This window comes from Anomaloglossus baeobatrachus, unplaced genomic scaffold (genome assembly GCF_048569485.1).
Source record: "Anomaloglossus baeobatrachus isolate aAnoBae1 unplaced genomic scaffold, aAnoBae1.hap1 Scaffold_78, whole genome shotgun sequence".
Taxonomy (NCBI): Eukaryota; Metazoa; Chordata; class Amphibia; order Anura; family Aromobatidae; genus Anomaloglossus; species Anomaloglossus baeobatrachus.
Window position 1 is genome coordinate 311,760 of NW_027445162.1, and position 19,913 is coordinate 331,672.

The following is a 19,913-nucleotide window of genomic DNA, read 5'->3' on the forward strand; positions in this document are numbered from 1 at the left end:
GGGGATCTAGAGAAAAGGAAAAAGTGCAAGAATAAATTTCTAATAAAGTTGCAGAATGACTGTACAATAAATAAATGTATTTTATATATAAAATTGTGAATATTTTTGGTTACAATAAGTATTTTTCTTGTTCATGTCACTTGTATGTAACTTCACACATGGATTGTACAAAATCAATATTTGATGGTTAAAAAAAAATATTTTTTTTTTTTTTAAATCAGGACATTAGAAAACATAATAATCAGTCACTGGATTTGAAGTTTCATAAACCAAAATTTGACATAGCTGTGTAATTTGTCGGGCACCCACCGACAATAGAATAGCGCCAGATTTAGGAAGCTGGCTGAGGTCTGCAAAGTCTGTAGCCAGGTGACAAAATTGGCCAACCTGGGTTTCTTCCTTAAGTAGTCTCTGGTATGATGATATGGTATAATCCTGGCAGCCGGAGTCGAAATCCCTAGATTGCGGTTATGATCTCCAATCGGAATTGAAGCCCCTAGATTGAAGCCATGTAGCCAAGTGATCCTCTAGTTGAAGCCAAAGTCCCTAGACCGAGTCCACAAGGCATCCTGGTTCTGATCCCCTAGCCAGCTCTTAAGAGCTTAGACTAGATCATGCAACATCCATCAACAACCTGGTGACTCCAAGAAGTCCCCTTTTATAGCCATAACCTTCCCTTAGGATATACTGTGCCCTTATCAGATTGGTTGCACAAGGTTGCTTCTCTTATTGGATGAATTTCAAGCTGCATGGATAATGTTCATTTAAATGATGTGGATAGAAAGACTGAAGATATCTACATGTAGTCTGAAATCCATCATGAATCAATACTATTTTACACAGTCATAAGCAGCCCATGGGCATTCACCTGCATTCAAACCAATAACAGCTCATAGACCAGACAATCCATCTACCACTGGACCAAAGACAGGAAGTTAAATCCACTGCCTGCGGTAACCAACTTAATCCTATAGGCTACTCACACAACAAACCCAACAGAAAGGAAAAAAACATGGCTTCGATTATCCATCCAATGAAAACGCATAACCATTGTGAGCCATTGGACAATGCAATTGGACACTTGGTGACATGGTGCACGGCCCAATGAATCAAGTCTTTACTTCATATTCACGGTTTAAGCCCTTGGGTTCTAATGTGCCCAGAGTACATATCCAGAAAGATTCTCTTTCTTTGAGCTAAACACAAGTCAACAATACATTGTAAGCAGATTCTATTACCAGTCCCACACCATTTTGTGACGCATAATCACACAGTGATCCAATTAAGATTCCAAGTCATCGAACATGTCCAAGCCATACGCAGAGGAGGCAATAGAATTAGGAAGCTCAAAGAAAGGGAATCTTTCTGGATATATACTCTGGGCACATTGGAACCCAAAGGCTTAAACCATGAATATGAAGTACAGACTTGATTCATTGGGCCATGCATGGACATAATGGACATAATTCTAATAGGCAGGACAGGTAATAAGGAGCACAAGTTATATGCTAAAATGTGTTGTGTGACAAGACAGACACAGGAAAGGACATGATAACAGGTGTAGGGACCAACAAGGTGAGACAAGGGGTATCAGGATAGGGTCAAGTAGGTATGAATGTAGTAATGGGGCAGGCATAGAGAATTGTATGTGAATGTGAATTACAATAAATCACTAAGGAAAGGAATATGTGAGTGTGTGCCTAATGTAAACTAATATTGTACTGGCAAAATTATAGATGGAAAGGGAAAAGGGGAGGGGGGAGAGAGGAGGCTGTAATTGACTACAAGGGTATGAGTTATGAGTGATCATAGGGATAGTGTTACATAAGTGGAAATACCTATGGAGGACCGGATGTGTAAGCGCATACCTTATACAAACCTATAGAGTGCTGATGGGTGAGAGTGTGATGTTAGATATAAGACATCCTATAGTGAATAGTGAGCCGTAATCAAGTGCAACAGGGATATTTCACGTGACTATGGGAACCTGGAAGGTAAAGAAAGGGGAGAAAAAACTGTTAGACAAGGTAATCAGACATAATGTAACCAGTTGATCAGACATGATCACCTGGTTTGAGACCCCCTGCCTTACACTATATAGATATCATGTTCATTCCCCATCTATCTTGCTCAGGAGAGCATCTCCCTCCCCCGGCACCAAGAGCAGCTCATACTGAATTGTTACATTGACTAGTAACACTGCACACAGAAATGCACCTTAATATTCCACTGTTAACCCTTTCCTCCCAGCAGTAACACACAACTCCTCACCTTGATATCATGGTGATTTATGGTCAGAATGACTTCAATGCGATCAGTGATTTCTATTCTAGCTCTGCTCACATAGATTTTATATCCACACTCAACTATAGGCCGTTCTTCATATTTTGGGGGCTTTTAGTCAGATATACTAGTTTGTGCCTGTATAGTATTGGTGTAGATGGGAGTGTAGGGCATGGGTTACATGGCACTGTGGTGGAATACTGATGGGAGGTATTGGTGCTGTGTTTGATGCTTCTACTGGGTATTTTCCTACAAATACTGGAACAGCTCACTGCTTAGAATGATCCTTCCCAGCTCTATAATATATTATATATACCCCACAATGCAGGCTCACACACACATTTGTCTCAAGTGTGTTGTAGGGACACAGATACAGTCTTGGTCATGTGACTAAAGGCTACTTTACACACTGCGATATCGGTCCCGATATCGCTAGTGTGGGTACCCGCCCCCATCTGTTGCGCGACACGGGCAAATCGCTGCCCATGCCGCACAACACCGACCAGACCCGTCACACATACTTACCTGCCCGGCGACGTCGCTGTGTCCGGCGAACCGCCTCCTTTCTAAGGGGGCGGTCCGTGCGGCGTCACAGCGACGTCACTGAGCGACCGCCCAATAGCAGCGGAGGGGCGGAGATGAGTGGCCGGAACATCCCGCCCACCTCCTTCCTTCCTCATAGCGGCTGGGAGGCAGGTAAGGAGAGGTTCCTCGTTTCTGCGGTGTCACACGGAGCGATGTGTGCTACCGCAGGAGCGACGAACTACATCATTACTGCTGCAGTAACGATAATCGAGAATGGAGACCCATGTCACCGATGAGCGATTTTGCACGTTTTTGCAACGATGCAAAATCGCTCATCGGTATCACACGCAGCAACATCGCTAATGCGGCCGGATGTGCGTCACAAATTCCGTGACCCCAACGACTCCGCATTAGCGATGTCGCAGCGTGTAAAGCCCCCTTTAGTGGGAGTGGTGTACAGGGTCTTAGCAGTAAAGAGTATTCCATATTTCTGCCAGATACCCACAGAGATATTGAAATTTGAAAAAAGAGACTTCTGCTCATTGAAGGTAAGAACTGCTCACATAGCGTTCAACTCCACAGCAAACGAGTGCTCTAGCACTGGCATCTCAGCAGGGATATTCCCCTACTACACATGTGTGTCTAGGTCACTGTGACAGTTTACAGGACATAACTCAGGGCACCTAGACAGAAGGCAGAGGGACTACTTTCTATTTCTGGTGTAGAGCTTAGTACAATATATATATATTTATACTATTACATGGGACACATGTACCTTGTATTACCATTATTCGCTGTATATGAACCCCTTTTCTCCGGGCATTATTTGTCTATAGCATTTTTCACGAACCTGAGGCAACTGAGAACCCTTCAGTGAAGGAATTCCACTAACCCTCACAATACCTACCAGGGGCCTCCCTGCAGTAACTCAGGTAGTTGTACCCATTCTCTTTCCGCATTCTATGTGTTCTTCTTCTTTCTTCTTTTTTTTCTTTTTTCTTCTTTTTATTTCTATCATGTAGTTCAGGGGTTTATAGATATATGTCCTGCATCTCATATTTCCTTTAGTGGTGCTTCTTACCCATTCTCATATCATTTACCCTAGTATTTCATGATCCTGAGGCGACTGAGAACCCTTTAATAAAGGAATCCTTTTTCACCTGAATTGTCAAGTGATACTTACCAGTGACTATCACGTAATGTTACAGGTAGTTCCATTTTCTTCCTCTTCTTTCTCTCCTTTCTTCTTTGTCACACGGTCCATTGTGTTATAGCCCACGTGTCATGATAACACTTGTACCATCTTTTCATTTAGATTCCACCTACAATTATTTACCGATTCCAGTTCTGGAATAGGCTTTCATCATCTACTCACTAGAATTCTCAAGTTCATAAGGTACATGTACATATACATATGAATACATATACATGTTCACACCATTATAAAGAACAAAGTATAAACATTGAGGTTTTTCTCACACCCATGTTCCTGTGTTCTTTGATATGATATGTGTTCATTTCCTTCACTATATAGGATTGCAAGTTTTCCATTTGTACCTTAATGGCAATGACGCTATACAATTGAACACATATCATCCTGTTATCCATATAGGTGTGTATTTACCTGCTTGACTATTTTTGGTTGTTTGATCCAGAATGTTTCTCCAGATAGGTCATGTGGAAATTTTCTTTCCTCAGTACAAATGTTTTCACTATGGCTTTGGAAAATTTTTTTGTATGTGCATCATGGTCATTTGACCCATTGTACTCTCAAGTAGCAATATATTGTACTGTTATGTTGTACTATGTACTAATTACGTGTTTATATGGTTTTGTAACCCTTTATGATCTTAGATAACTTTATCCTTGATAAAGACCTAAAAACAAGCTCGAAACGTTGGATGAATTATCCTTTTGCACAAATAAAGAATTTTCAGCATTCTAAGAGTTCTTTTCTTACGTTATTGATCACTATAGTGTGCCAGAGCTATTTCTATTGAATTAACTCTTATTTTTTCTGAGCACCTGCTATATACACAGTGAGCCAGACATATTCAATTTTCATTCAGAAGGCAGAGGGAAGCCTTAGCAGCTGAGCCTATATCTTGGCTTGTGAGCATTAGAACAGGCCGGCGATTACAGGGTAACATGAAAAATGTCCAGCTTGCATTATGACTAGAACATGACAATATCCTTTTAAGTACTAACCTATGATGCGTTCCTAAGCAGTTGATGTTATATGTTCTACATTTCATTTTCTGCATACTTTACAAGTAGTAGAATTTGCTTTGATATAGGCAACTGGATTTTCACAATGAAAAGGCAAAGGATAACGCCCGAAAAAGACGCCATACATTATGTCAGTGCCATCACTGACAAACCTGGATTGACCATGAAATACATCAATCCCCTTAAAGGTGAGTTAAAACAAGTTTTAACTAAATTGCCTTAATATTGTCATGCATTAGAATGACTGTCTTAGGTAATGATAAATATTTTCTACAGGAAGAGGAGTGTTTGCTGAAACTGAAATCGAAAAAGGGAGTTTTGTTGCAGAATATCGAGGTGAGCTCACGTATGCACTTACGATGGTAGACAACTACTCGAGATTTATGGTTGTGGTACAAGTCAAAGATCTAATGGCCCATACTGCAGCGAAGGTCTTCCAAGCACACTTATGCAGACCTCATGGCTACTCAGAGAGAGTCCTCACAGATCAAGGCACTGCCTTTGAAGCGGAAATCTTCAAGGACTTCTGCAGCTTTTACCGATGCAGGAAGATGCGTACTACACCCTACCATGCTCAAACCAATGGTTATCAACCTGCTCAGGACTTTACCCCATATTCCAGATGTGGCCTTACAAGTGATTTATAGAGGGGTAACAATACGTTGGGATCATCGGATCTAATCTCCCTTTTTATACACCCTAAAATCTTGTTTGCGTTAGAATAAACAATAACATCATAAAGGTATAGCAGTACCGTTTCAAAGTTTCGGTGTCCCAAGCAGCATTCCATCAGCCTCTGGAAGGTTCCTGGCAAATTGCACAGCTCGAAGGGCATGCTTTTGAACTCGCAGAGACCCATCGGGGTGGCAAAGGCGGTCTTCTTCCGGTCTGCCTCAGCAACGGACACTTGCCAATAGTGACTAGTGAGATCAAGGGTAGAAAAATAATTTGCAGTTGTCAATGCAGCTAGCTATTCCTCAATACAGGGGAGTGGTGCTGTCCTTCTTCTTTAACAGGACCAACGGAGCTGCCCAGAGGCTACAACTGTCACGGATAACCCCAGCCTCCTTCATGTTGCTCAACATGTCCTTGGTACACTGGTAATGTGCAGGTAGATTTGGCTTATATCTCTCTTTGATGGGTGGGTGTGCACTTGTGGGGATGTAGTGTTTGACCCCTTTTATTTTTCAAAAGTCTAGCGGATGTTTGCTGAAGACTTGCTCGTATTCTTGCACTAGCCTGTAGACCCCCTTCTTGTGATGTGAAGGTGTGGAGTCAGTGCCTACGTGTAATTCCTTACACCACTCCTCTGGCTGACTTGGTGAGCTGTCACTGAATGGGTGGGCTGAAGCAATGGTGGATGCTGCTGTTTGGATAGCATGTGTATCTACTGAGAACAGCTTATCAATGGTGGCAAATCGGAGCAGCTTAATCTTTTGCTCTCCGCAGTTCAACACTCTCATGGGCACTCTTCCCTTCCATATTAATGAATAAAACTATGATGTAAATAGCATATAGATACCCCACAAATGCAGATAAAAGTAGGTTATGGGAAAAGGGGGAAGAGAGAAACAGGAAAATAGTGGAATAAAGTATAACTTCCAGGTGGGAGAGGAAATGGCAGCACAGCCAGTGGAGGTGAAGCAAGGGGAGCCTGCAACTAAAGAGTTGAGAGCGTTATCACATGGTGACTGAGCCTGATTGTAACGGGAGCATAGAGGTGCCGATCCTGTCTTACCTGCGTTGGTGTAGAAGTGGGTGTCCTGTGGTGGAGTCAGCTATGTGCAGTGGTGGCCGTGGGTTCTTTTATGTGCGACCGTAGTAATAGCTGTGCCCACTTCCTGTATGGGAATGGAATGCAGTGAGGCTAATGGAACGCACGCCTGCGCATTTGTGTTTAACGTCGCGCATGTGCAGAACGGAGAAAAGGCTGCGCTCACTTCCTAATGAAAGGGAGTGAGACGCAGCTGGGAAGGGAAGGGAAAAGATTAGGGTTTGGGGATGATGAAAGGGCTTTCTACGGGCAAGGATGGCAAAGGGTGGCAGTGACGGAAAGTCAGGCAGATGGTCCTGTCCTGTCCTGTCCGTCCGTCTTTTTGTATCATGAATTGGAAAGACTGCAAGGGGGAGGGGAGGTGCTTGTGCCCAAAAGGAGGAGTTATTCAGATTCATTGCAGTGGGCGGCGGCTGCAAAAAGTACCATTCTCCTTGTTTTTGCTCTGCAAAACAGCCTTTTCAAGGGTTTGGCTTGGGTGACAAAATGTCTTCTGTAGGCGTGGGTTTGTCTCCCTCTCCCTAAGATGTGTCCGGTATAGGCCAGGGTGCCACTCAAGGCCGTAACCAATTCGGGTTATAGCTTCTCGGCCTTTTGGCTAAGATCAAGTGTAGTTTCGGAGGACGCTACCTTGGTCGGTACTGGAAGGTGCCTGGGATTGCACGTCTGCCGGCCTTGAGGGAGTGTGTGCGCCTTCTGGTGACACATAGCCCTCTTGTGCCTGGACGGTTCCCAGGCAACGGGAGGCGATCACCTTTGTTATTTTGAAGTCCTACTGATAAACAGAAAAAAAAAAAATTAAATCTGTTCTTATCAGTTTAATATCTGATACGTCCCCTCTCTAGGGACCATATATTAAATGGATTTTTAGAACAAGGAGATGGAAAAAATCTTGCTCTGTCCACTCCACGCATTGACCTGGTATTGCAGTACCTCCAGGACCGGTGCACCCCTTCTTAACCGAGTTTCCAAAAGCAGAACTCAATTCACCTGATTCAAATGAGCCTCATTAGTGAATTGAAAGAAAGCAAAAACTTTATATGCACCTCAATTTGGCCAATTCACTTTTCACACTTTCACCCTTTTTTTTTATCTTTCACACCTTTTACTTGCTTTATTGATGCAAAAGCTGTGCCAAATAGCAAACTCATCTCCACTCAACTTGACCAACTCTGCTATGTCCCGTGCAGTATCTTATTCTCAGTCTTATCTAGATCATTTGCAATTGAATAGAATAGATCCCTTTTGGACACATTGGATTCAGCTGCTGCAGTGACTGCAGGTGTTAGAAGATGCAGACTTGGCATCAGGTGCTGTCTATCAGATTCCACTCCAATTAAAGCTTCCATTGTTTTTCGGTGTTTTCTTTGAGCAATGATGATGTCTTTAGTGATCTGTTGGCTCCCTCTCCTGGAGGAAGAGTTTGCTTGCTCTTGGACTTTCAAAAAGAGAGGTCATGATAGACATTTAGCTTCTGAGCCCAATTGGGGACAGTCATGGGTGATGAATGTTTTGCAACCTGCTGCGAAGCCTGATACCGCAATATAAGGAACGTCAAATACTAAGAATGGGCGGCCTATGAAAGAATTAGTACTTTCATTAAGCATACTTAAACGGCTAATTGGGAATAGACAAACTGTAAAAAGCCCTCTGAGAAAGCCCCTCTCTATCCTTTGTCAGTAAGCTTTTCTGTAGTCTGCCTGTTGATGTATTTTCCGTTTGAACAGTGCACAACATGAAGTGACGGAACACTGGCTTGTCACAATGTCCCCCGCTGACATCACAATAGCGCTGCTGCCTAGAAAGCCAGCTGCGCAGCAGAAGTTGCTCTTTGGGTGGGATGGTGGGCTAATGTATCTATTCCTGCTTGGTGAGAGTTTGACATGATCTAGAGCAACGAGTTCCAGCGGCTAGCGGTTGATTATTGGCTGTAATGGGGCTTTCTGGCTGGTGCTAGCCTTTCTTCTTAGCACACAGGAACCACAATCCCTACACCATGCTTCGATGGATTCTCTCATCCCAGCCCAGTAAAACTACATATTTCACACAGTTATAGGCAGCCCATGGGCATTCACCTGGATTAAAACCCATAACAGCTCATAGACCAAACAATCAATCTACCACTGGACCAAAGACAGGAAGCTAAATCCACTGCCTGCGGTAACTAACTTAATCCTATAGGCTACTCACACAACAAACCCAAGAGAAAGGAAAAAAACATGGCTTCGATTATCCATCCAATGAAAACGCATAACCATTGTGAGCCATTGGACAATGCAATTGCACACATGGTGACATGGTGCACGGCCCAATGAATCAAGTCTGTACTTCATATTCACGGTTTAAGCCCTTGGGTTTTAATGTGTCCAGAGTACATATCCAGAAAGATTCCCTTTTTTTGTGCTAAGCACAAGTCAACAATACATTGTAAGCAGATTCTATTACCAGTCCCACACCATTTTGTGACGCATAATCACACAGTGGCCCAATTAAGATTCCAAGTCATCGAACATGTCCCAGCCATACGCAGAGGAGGCAATAGAATTAGGAAGCTCAAAGAAAGGGAATCTTTCTGGATATATACTCTGGGCACGTTGGAACCCAAGGGCTTAAACCATGAATATGAAGAACCGACTTGATTCATTGGGCCGTGCACATTTTTTCTAACGCCCGGTTCTTTTTCGTGTTCACACTATATATGGTTCCACTATGTATGGAGTTCCATTCTTCCTTGTTTTTTATTTGTCATGTTTGTAATGTCTGATCAACTGGTTACATTATGTCTGATTACCTTGTCTAACAGTTTTTTCTCCCCTTTCTTTACCTTCCATGTTCCCATAGTCACGTGAAATATCCCTGTTGCACTTGATTACGGCTCACTATTCACTATAGGATGTCTTATATCTAACATCACACTCTCACCCATCAGCACTCTATAGGTTTGTATAAGGTATGCGCTTACACATCCGGTCCTCCATAGGTATTTCCACTTATGTAACACTATCCCTATGATCACTCATAACTCATACCCTTGTAGTCAATTACAGCCTCCTCTCTCCCCCCCTCCCCTTCTCCCTTTCCATCTATAATTTTGCCATATATACTAGCAAACACTCAGTGTACCTAGTGGCATCCTATTCGTGGCTATTGGACCTTGCTATAGTCCCACTAGTGCCAAGACATTTGCAGAGCGCATCTGCCTGCGTTGCACACTCCAACTAATTATAAGTAAGCCATTATACTAGCAAACACTCAGTGTACCTAGTGGCATCCTATACGTGGCTATTGGACCTTGCTATAGTCCCACTAGTGCCAAGACATTTGCAGAGCGCATCTGCCTGCGTTGCACACTCCAACTAATTATAAGTAAGCCATTATACTAGCAAACACTCAGTGTACCTAGTGGCATCCTATCTGTGGCTATTGGACTTTGCTATAGTCCCACTAGTGCCAAGACATTTGCAGAGCGCATCTGCCTGCGTTGCACACTCCAACTAATTATAAGTAAGCCATTATACTAGCAAACACTCAGTGTACCTAGTGGCATCCTATACGTGGCTATTGGACCTTGCTATAGTCCCACTAGTGCCAAGACATTTGCAGAGCGCATCTGCCTGCGTTGCACACTCCAACTAATTATAAGTAAGCCATTATACTAGCAAACACTCAGTGTACCTAGTGGCATCCTATACGTGGCTATTGGACCTTGCTATAGTCCCACTAGTGCCAAGACATTTGCAGAGCGCATCTGCCTGCGTTGCACACTCCAACTAATTATAAGTAAGCCATTATACTAGCAAAAACTCAGTGTACCTAGTGGCATCCTATCTGTGGCTATTGGACTTTGCTATAGTCCCACTAGTGCAAAGACATTTGCAGAGCACGTCTGCCTGCATTGCACACTCCAACTTTTTTAAACTAAGCAATTTTACTAGCAAACACTCAGTGTACCTAGTGGCATCCTATACGTGGCTATTGGACTTTGCTATAGTCCCACTAGTGCCAAGACATTTGCAGAGCGCATCTGCCTGCGTTGCACACTCCAACTAATTTTAACTTAGCCATTATACTAGCAAACACTCAGTGTACCTAGTGGCATCCTATACGTGGCTATTGGACTTTGCTATAGTCCCACTAGTGCCAAGACATTTGCAGAGCGCATCTGCCTGCGTTGCACACTCCAACTAATTATAAGTAAGCCATTATACTAGCAAACACTCAGTGTACCTAGTGGCATCCTATACGTGGCTATTGGACCTTGCTATAGTCCCACTAGTGCCAAGACATTTGCAGAGCGCATCTGCCTGCGTTGCACACTCCAACTAATTATAAGTAAGCCATTATACTAGCAAACACTCAGTGTACCTAGTGGCATCCTATACGTGGCTATTGGACTTTGCTATAGTCCCACTAGTGCCAAGACATTTGCAGAGCGCATCTGCCTGCGTTGCACACTCCAACTAATTATAAGTAAGCCATTATACTAGCAAACACTCAGTGTACCTAGTGGCATCCTATACGTGGCTATTGGACCTTGCTATAGTCCCACTAGTGCCAAGACATTTGCAGAGTGCATCTGCCTGCGTTGCACACTCCAACTAATTATAAGTAAGCCATTATACTAGCAAACACTCAGTGTACCTAGTGGCATCCTATCTGTGGCTATTGGACTTTGCTATAGTCCCACTAGTGCCAAGACATTTGCAGAGCGCATCTGCCTGCGTTGCACACTCCAACTAATTATAAATAAGCCATTATACTAGCAAACACTCAGTGTACCTAGTGGCATCCTATACGTGGCTATTGGACTTTGCTATAGTCCCACTAGTGCCAAGACATTTGCAGAGCGCATCTGCCTGCGTTGCACACTCCAACTAATTATAAGTAAGCCATTATACTAGCAAACACTCAGTGTACCTAGTGGCATCCTATACGTGGCTATTGGACTTTGCTATAGTCCCACTAGTGCCAAGACATTTGCAGAGCGCATCTGCCTGCGTTGCACACTCCAACTAATTTTAACTTAGCCATTATACTAGCAAACACTCAGTGTACCTAGTGGCATCCTATACGTGGCTATTGGACTTTGCTATAGTCCCACTAGTGCCAAGACATTTTCAGAGCGCATCTGCCTGCGTTGCACACTCCAACTAATTATAAATAAGCCATTATACTAGCAAACACTCAGTGTACCTAGTGGCATCCTATACGTGGCTATTGGACTTTGCTATAGTCCCACTAGTGCCAAGACATTTGCAGAGCGCATCTGCCTGCGTTGCACACTCCAACTAATTTTAACTTAGCCATTATACTAGCAAACACTCAGTGTACCTAGTGGCATCCTATACGTGGCTATTGGACTTTGCTATAGTCCCACTAGTGCCAAGACATTTGCAGAGCGCATCTGCCTGCGTTGCACACTCCAACTCATTATAACTAAGTTGCATTGTCAGGGATATTTATTCTTTATTATTCTGCTGTTAATAAAGCTAGACCACCACTGCAATCTTCACCACCTCTCAATTTTTACTACCACATTTTCAGTCCACAATCTTGTCGCAATCAACATGAGTGGCAAAATGACAGATGCTGGTGGAAAGGGGAAGAGGCGTGGTGGAAAAGGCAAAAAAGGTTTTGTCTGTGGGGAAAGTGGCAAAGCTCCATTATCATCTGCTGAAGATAGACCATCTACCAGAAAAAGTAAGATGTCTACTACTTACCGTGGACAATCCGATGTGCTCCCTTTTTTACGGACACGAACAACAGGAAGAAAGGTAGATGATGGGCAAAAAAGGAAAATGCTTGAATGGATCTCAAGTGGTCCAACAAGTGCCCTCTCAGCCACTTCAAGTACCGCATCCAAAAAACACCAGTCCTCTGAGTTGTCATCCCAATCACACTTGATTTCTCCCAGCTCTGAAGTCTCCATCAGCCTTGCACAGTATGGTGGAACTGAGATGGCTGAGTCTGCAGAGCTGTTCAGTCACACTATAGCCTGGGAATCAGAGGTCTGCTCCCAAGCTACAGTGAGTACAGAACAGGAAATGGTCTGCAGTGATGCCCAGAACCTTTGTGACTCTGATTCAGGCCGTGAGGACCAAGTTTCTGAGCATAATGTTGACCCTTTGTCACAAACTGTAACACCTGTGGTTATAGACAATGAGGAACATACTGATGAAGATGAGACGCAGATACCCGATTGGGATGACAACTTAAATATTCGGTCAGGGCAAGAAGAGGCTCGGTCTGAGGGGGAGGGGAGTGCAAACACAACAATTGATGATGAAGTTCTAGATTCCACCTACTGTCAACCCCCAGTCAGGCACTCGAGGAGGTCAACAGAGGCGGTGGAGGAGGATGCAACCGACGACGAAGTTACCTTGCGCCTTCCTGGACAGAGTCGGAGCACTGGTAGCACGTCTACAACTGCATCCTCAGCCACCACTCTGCCTATGAGCATTATTCGGGGTGGATCAACAGGTCGCATGGCCTCTAAGCCTTGCCTAGCCTGGTCCTTTTTTGACATAGAAAAAGATCGCCCAAATCATGTGATATGTAAAATTTGTCATGATTCTCTTAGTAGAGGTCAAAACCTCAGCAGTTTGACAACTTCTTCCATGAATCGTCACATGAATAAATATCATAGGTCCCGGTGGGAAGCTCACTGTGCTGCAATGCTGCAAGAGCGAACCATCCACCGCCCGCCCCTTCCAGTGCATCCGCGCGCTCTTCATCTTCTAGGACTGTGGGGACAGCTGTCACACCTGTTTTTCCACGCCAAACTTCCACCACTGTAACCGCAACAGGCAGTTTGCTTGTAAGGTCGTCAGTTGGTTTGGAAGGGGAAACAAGTGAGTGTGTACAGCTCTCTCAGACATCGATAGCACCAACGTTGGATGAAGGCAACATCATGTCTCCGCCTGCACTTTCCTCACAAACCTGCATTTTTCCAGGGACACCCTACTCAACACCGTCTACACACAGCAGCCAGATCTCTGTCCATCAGATGTGGTCAAATAAAAGGCCACTTCCTCCGACCCATGACAAAGCTAAGAGGTTGACTCTATCCCTCTGTAAGCTGTTGGCTACCGAAATGCTGCCTTTCCGCCTAGTGGACACACAGGATTTTAGAGACCTTATGTCTGTCGCTGTGCCCCAGTACCAGATGCCTAGTCGCCACTACTTCTCTAAGAAAGGTGTGCCCGCGCTACACCAGCATGTCGCACACAACATCACCGCTTCCTTGAGAAACTCTGTGTGTGAACGGGTGCATTTCACCACCGATACTTGGACCAGTAAGCATGGACAGGGACGTTACATGTCGCTAACTGGGCACTGGGTAACTATGGTGATAGATGGTGAAGGGTCTGCTGCACAAGTCTTGCCGTCCCCACGACTTGTGTGTCAATCCTCTGTCTGTCCAAGTTCCGCCACAGCTTCTGCATCCTCCACCTCATCTGGGTCCTCCACCTCCGCCCCAAGCCTGCCTGGTCAGGCCACCAGCATTCTCACTGCGCAGAAGGAATCACGCACGCCTCATTACTATGCTGGCAGCAGAGCGCAACGGCATCAGGCGGTCTTTAGCTTGACATGTCTTGGGAATAAGAGTCACACAGCTGAGGAGTTGTGGTCAGCTCTGCGGTCCGAGTTTAATAAATGGTTGTCTCCACTCAACCTGCAGCCTGGTAAGGCCGTGTGCGACAATGCTGCAAACCTGGGTGCGGCACTTCGCCTGGGCATTGTGACACACGTACCTTGTATGGCTCACGTGTTGAACCTTGTCGTCCAGCAATTTTTAACACACTATCCCGGCCTAGATGGCCTTCTGAACAGGGCACGAAAACTGTCAGCTCACTTCCGCCGTTCAAGCGCCGCAGCAGAGCGACTTGCATCGCTCCAGAAGTCTTTCGGCCTGCCGGTTCATCGCCTGAAATGCGATGTGGCGACACGCTGGAATTCAACTCTCCACATGTTACAGCGACTGTGGCAGCACCGCAGAGCCCTGGTGCAATACGTCATGACGTATAGCCTGGGCCAACGAGATGCAGAGGTGGGGCAGATCACCCTGATGGAGTGGTCTCAGATCAAGGACCTATGCACCCTTCTGCACAGTTTCGACATGGCGACGAATATGTTTAGCTCTGACAATGCCATTATCAGCATGACGATTCCAGTCATTTACATGCTGGAGCACACGCTAAACACTATTCGGAGTCAGGGGGTGGGACAACATGAAGGGGAGGAACTACAGGAGGATTCATATGCGCAAGGGACAACAACATCACCAAGGTCCAGACGTTCATCATCACCAACGCAGCAGGCATGGGACCATGGGGAACAGGGATCGACAAGGGCGCATAGTAGCAGGCGAAATGTTGAGCAAGGTGCAGGAGAACATGAAGAAATGGAGGACGAACTGTCCATGGACATGGAAGACTCAGCGGATGAGGGAGACCTTGGTCAAATTTCAGTTGAAAGAGGTTGGGGGGAGATGTCAGAGGAAGAAAGAACGGGTAGCACCTCTATGCCACAAACACAGCGTGGACTTGGTCCGCATGGCTGCGCAAGACACATGAGTGCCTTTTTGTTGCACTACCTCCAACATGACAGTCGTATTGTCAAAATTAGAAGTGATGATGACTACTGGATTGCCACACTATTAGATCCCCGGTACAAGTCCAAATTTTGTGACATAATTCCAGCCATAGAAAGGGACGCACGTATGCAGGAGTATCAGCAGAAGCTGTTACTCGATCTTAGCTCGGCTTTTCCACCAAACAACCGTGCAGGTGCAGGGAGGGAATCTCCCAGTTGTAACTTGACAAACATGGGACGGTCTCGTCATCTTCAACAGTCTACCCGTACCAGTAGGACCGTATCTGGTGCCGGTAACAGCAATTTTATGGAATCTTTTCATAATTTTTTTAGACCCTCTTTTGCAAGGCCACCAGAGACAACAAGTCTGACACATACTCAACGGCTGGAGAGGATGATACAGGAGTATCTCCAAATGAACATCGATGCCATGACTGTGCAACTGGAGCCTTGCTCCTTTTGGGCTTCAAACCTAGAAAAATGGCCAGAGCTCTCCAGTTACGCCTTGGAGATTTTGTCGTGTCCAGCTGCCAGCGTAGTCTCTGAACGTGTATTCAGTGCTGCTGGGTGTGTGCTGACAGATAAGCGCACGCGTCTGTCCAGTGACAATGTGGACAGACTGACGTTCATCAAAATGAACAAGTCATGGATCCAGAAGGAATTTACTACCCCTGTGTCATCCTGGGGAGAGTAAATGCTTGTTGATTTGGAATGTGCTTGATGCAAATCAAAACATCCTGTTTGCAACTAGGGCCCAAGTGCTGCCACTGATGGGGTGGGTGTCTGTGTGGCCCAATTTTTGGAAAAAAGGGAGACTCCGCTTGGAGTAACCCTTGCTTGCTGTGTTTTTAAAAGAAGCCAAGATGAACAGAGCTGGGATCAGGAAAGACTTTGCTACCTACCCCGGTGTCATCCTGGGGACGGTTAAGAATAGCGTATTTTTGAATGTGCTTGATGCAAATGTAGCTGTGAAGTGTACAACTGGGGCACAACTGCTGCCACTGAAGGGGTGGGTGTGTGTGGGGCCCAATTTTTGGAAAAAAGGGAGACTCCGCTTGGAGTAACCCTTGCTTGCTGTGTTTTTAAAAGAAGCCAAGATGAACAGAGCTGGGATCAGGAAAGACTTTGCTACCTACCCCGGTGTCATCCTGGGGACGGTTAATTATGGCGTATTTTTGAATGTGCTTGATGCAAATCAAAACATCCTGTTTGCAACTAGGGCCCAAGTGCTGCCACTGATGGGGTGGGTGTCTGTGTGGCCCAATTTTTGGAAAAAAGGGAGACTCCGCTTGGAGTAACCCTTGCTCGCTGTGTTTTTAAAAGAAGCCAAGATGAACAGAGCTGGGATCAGGAAAGACTTTGCTACCTACCCCGGTGTCATCCTGGGGACGGTTAATTATGGCGTATTTTTGAATGTGCTTGATGCAAATCAAAACATCCTGTTTGCAACTAGGGCCCAAGTGCTGCCACTGATGGGGTGGGTGTCTGTGTGGCCCAATTTTTGGAAAAAAGGGAGACTCCGCTTGGAGTAACCCTTGCTTGCTGTGTTTTTAAAAGAAGCCAAGATGAACAGAGCTGGGATCAGGAAAGACTTTGCTACCTACCCCGGTGTCATCCTGGGGACGGTTAAGAATAGCGTATTTTTGAATGTGCTTGATGCAAATGTAGCTGTGAAGTTTACAACTGGGGCACAACTGCTGCCACTGAAGGGGTGGGTGTGTGTGGGGCCCAATTTTTGGAAAAAAGGGAGACTCCGCTTGGAGTAACCCTTGCTTGCTGTGTTTTTAAAAGAAGCCAAGATGAACAGAGCTGGGATCAGGAAAGACTTTGCTACCTACCCCGGTGTCATCCTGGGGACGGTTAATTATGGCGTATTTTTGAATGTGCTTGATGCAAATCAAAACATCCTGTTTGCAACTAGGGCCCAAGTGCTGCCACTGATGGGGTGGGTGTCTGTGTGGCCCAATTTTTGGAAAAAAGGGAGACTCCGCTTGGAGTAACCCTTGCTTGCTGTGTTTTTAAAAGAAGCCAAGATGAACAGAGCTGGGATCAGGAAAGACTTTGCTACCTACCCCGGTGTCATCCTGGGGACGGTTAATTATGGCGTATTTTTGAATGTGCTTGATGCAAATCAAAACATCCTGTTTGCAACTAGGGCCCAAGTGCTGCCACTGATGGGGTGGGTGTCTGTGTGGCCCAATTTTTGGAAAAAAGGGAGACTCCGCTTGGAGTAACCCTTGCTCGCTGTGTTTTTAAAAGAAGCCAAGATGAACAGAGCTGGGATCAGGAAAGACTTTGCTACCTACCCCGGTGTCATCCTGGGGACGGTTAATTATGGCGTATTTTTGAATGTGCTTGATGCAAATCAAAACATCCTGTTTGCAACTAGGGCCCAAGTGCTGCCACTGATGGGGTGGGTGTCTGTGTGGCCCAATTTTTGGAAAAAAGGGAGACTCCGCTTGGAGTAACCCTTGCTTGCTGTGTTTTTAAAAGAAGCCAAGATGAACAGAGCTGGGATCAGGAAAGACTTTGCTACCTACCCCGGTGTCATCCTGGGGACGGTTAAGAATAGCGTATTTTTGAATGTGCTTGATGCAAATGTAGCTGTGAAGTGTACAACTGGGGCACAACTGCTGCCACTGAAGGGGTGGGTGTGTGTGGGGCCCAATTTTTGGAAAAAAAGGGAGACTCCGCTTGGAGTAACCCTTGCTTGCTGTGTTTTTAAAAGAAGCCAAGATGAACAGAGCTGGGATCAGGAAAGACTTTGCTACCTACCCCGGTGTCATCCTGGGGACGGTTAATTATGGCGTATTTTTGAATGTGCTTGATGCAAATCAAAACATCCTGTTTGCAACTAGGGCCCAAGTGCTGCCACTGATGGGGTGGGTGTCTGTGTGGCCCAATTTTTGGAAAAAAGGGAGACTCCGCTTGGAGTAACCCTTGCTTGCTGTGTTTTTAAAAGAAGCCAAGATGAACAGAGCTGGGATCAGGAAAGACTTTGCTACCTACCCCGGTGTCATCCTGGGGACGGTTAAGAATAGCGTATTTTTGAATGTGCTTGATGCAAATGTAGCTGTGAAGTGTACAACTGGGGCACAACTGCTGCCACTGAAGGGGTGGGTGTGTGTGGGGCCCAATTTTTGGAAAAAAGGGAGACTCCGCTTGGAGTAACCCTTGCTTGCTGTGTTTTTAAAAGAAGCCAAGATGAACAGAGCTGGGATCAGGAAAGACTTTGCTACCTACCCCGGTGTCATCCTGGGGACGGTTAATTATGGCGTATTTTTGAATGTGCTTGATGCAAATCAAAACATCCTGTTTGCAACTAGGGCCCAAGTGCTGCCACTGATGGGGTGGGTGTCTGTGTGGCCCAATTTTTGGAAAAAAGGGAGACTCCGCTTGGAGTAACCCTTGCTTGCTGTGTTTTTAAAAGAAGCCAAGATGAACAGAGCTGGGATCAGGAAAGACTTTGCTACCTACCCCGGTGTCATCCTGGGGACGGTTAATTATGGCGTATTTTTGAATGTGCTTGATGCAAATCAAAACATCCTGTTTGCAACTAGGGTCCAAGTGCTGCCACTGATGGGGTGGGTGTCTGTGTGGCCCAATTTTTGGAAAAAAGGGAGACTCCGCTTGGAGTAACCCTTGCTTGCTGTGTTTTTAAAAGAAGCCAAGATGAACAGAGCTGGGATCAGGAAAGACTTTGCTACCTACCCCGGTGTCATCCTGGGGACGGTTAATTATGGCGTATTTTTGAATTTGCTTGATGCAAATCAAAACATCCTGTTTGCAACTAGGGCCCAAGTGCTGCCACTGATGGGGTGGGTGTCTGTGTGGCCCAATTTTTGGAAAAAAGGGAGACTCCGCTTGGAGTAACCCTTGCTTGCTGTGTTTTTAAAAGAAGCCAAGATGAACAGAGCTGGGATCAGGAAAGACTTTGCTACCTACCCCGGTGTCATCCTGGGGACGGTTAATTATGGCGTATTTTTGAATGTGCTTGATGCAAATCAAAACATCCTGTTTGCAACTAGGGCCCAAGTGCTGCCACTGATGGGGTGGGTGTCTGTGTGGCCCAATTTTTGGAAAAAAGGGAGACTCCGCTTGGAGTAACCCTTGCTTGCTGTGTTTTTAAAAGAAGCCAAGATGAACAAGTCATGGGTCAGCAAAGACTTTATCTACCTACCCCGGTGTCATCCTGGGGACGGATAAGAATGGCGTATTTTTGAATGTGCTTGATGCAAATCAAAACATCCTGTTTGCAACTAGGGCCCAAGTCCTGCCACTGATGGGGTGGGTGTCTGTGTGGCCCAATTTTTGGAAAAAAGGGAGACTCCGCTTGGAGTAACCCTTGCTTGCTGTGTTTTTAAAAGAAGCCAAGATGAACAGAGCTGGGATCAGGAAAGACTTTGCTACCTACCCCGGTGTCATCCTGGGGACGGTTAATTATGGCGTATTTTTGAATTTGCTTGATGCAAATCAAAACATCCTGTTTGCAACTAGGGCCCAAGTG

General features: G+C 45.4%; 1 pseudogene; it reads left to right on the plus strand.

Annotated features, from left to right (window-relative positions):
* Positions 1 to 7,560: 7,560 nt before the first annotated feature.
* On the plus strand, positions 7,561 to 7,766 carry LOC142288109 (U2 spliceosomal RNA; annotated as a pseudogene).
* Positions 7,767 to 19,913: the final 12,147 nt, after the last annotated feature.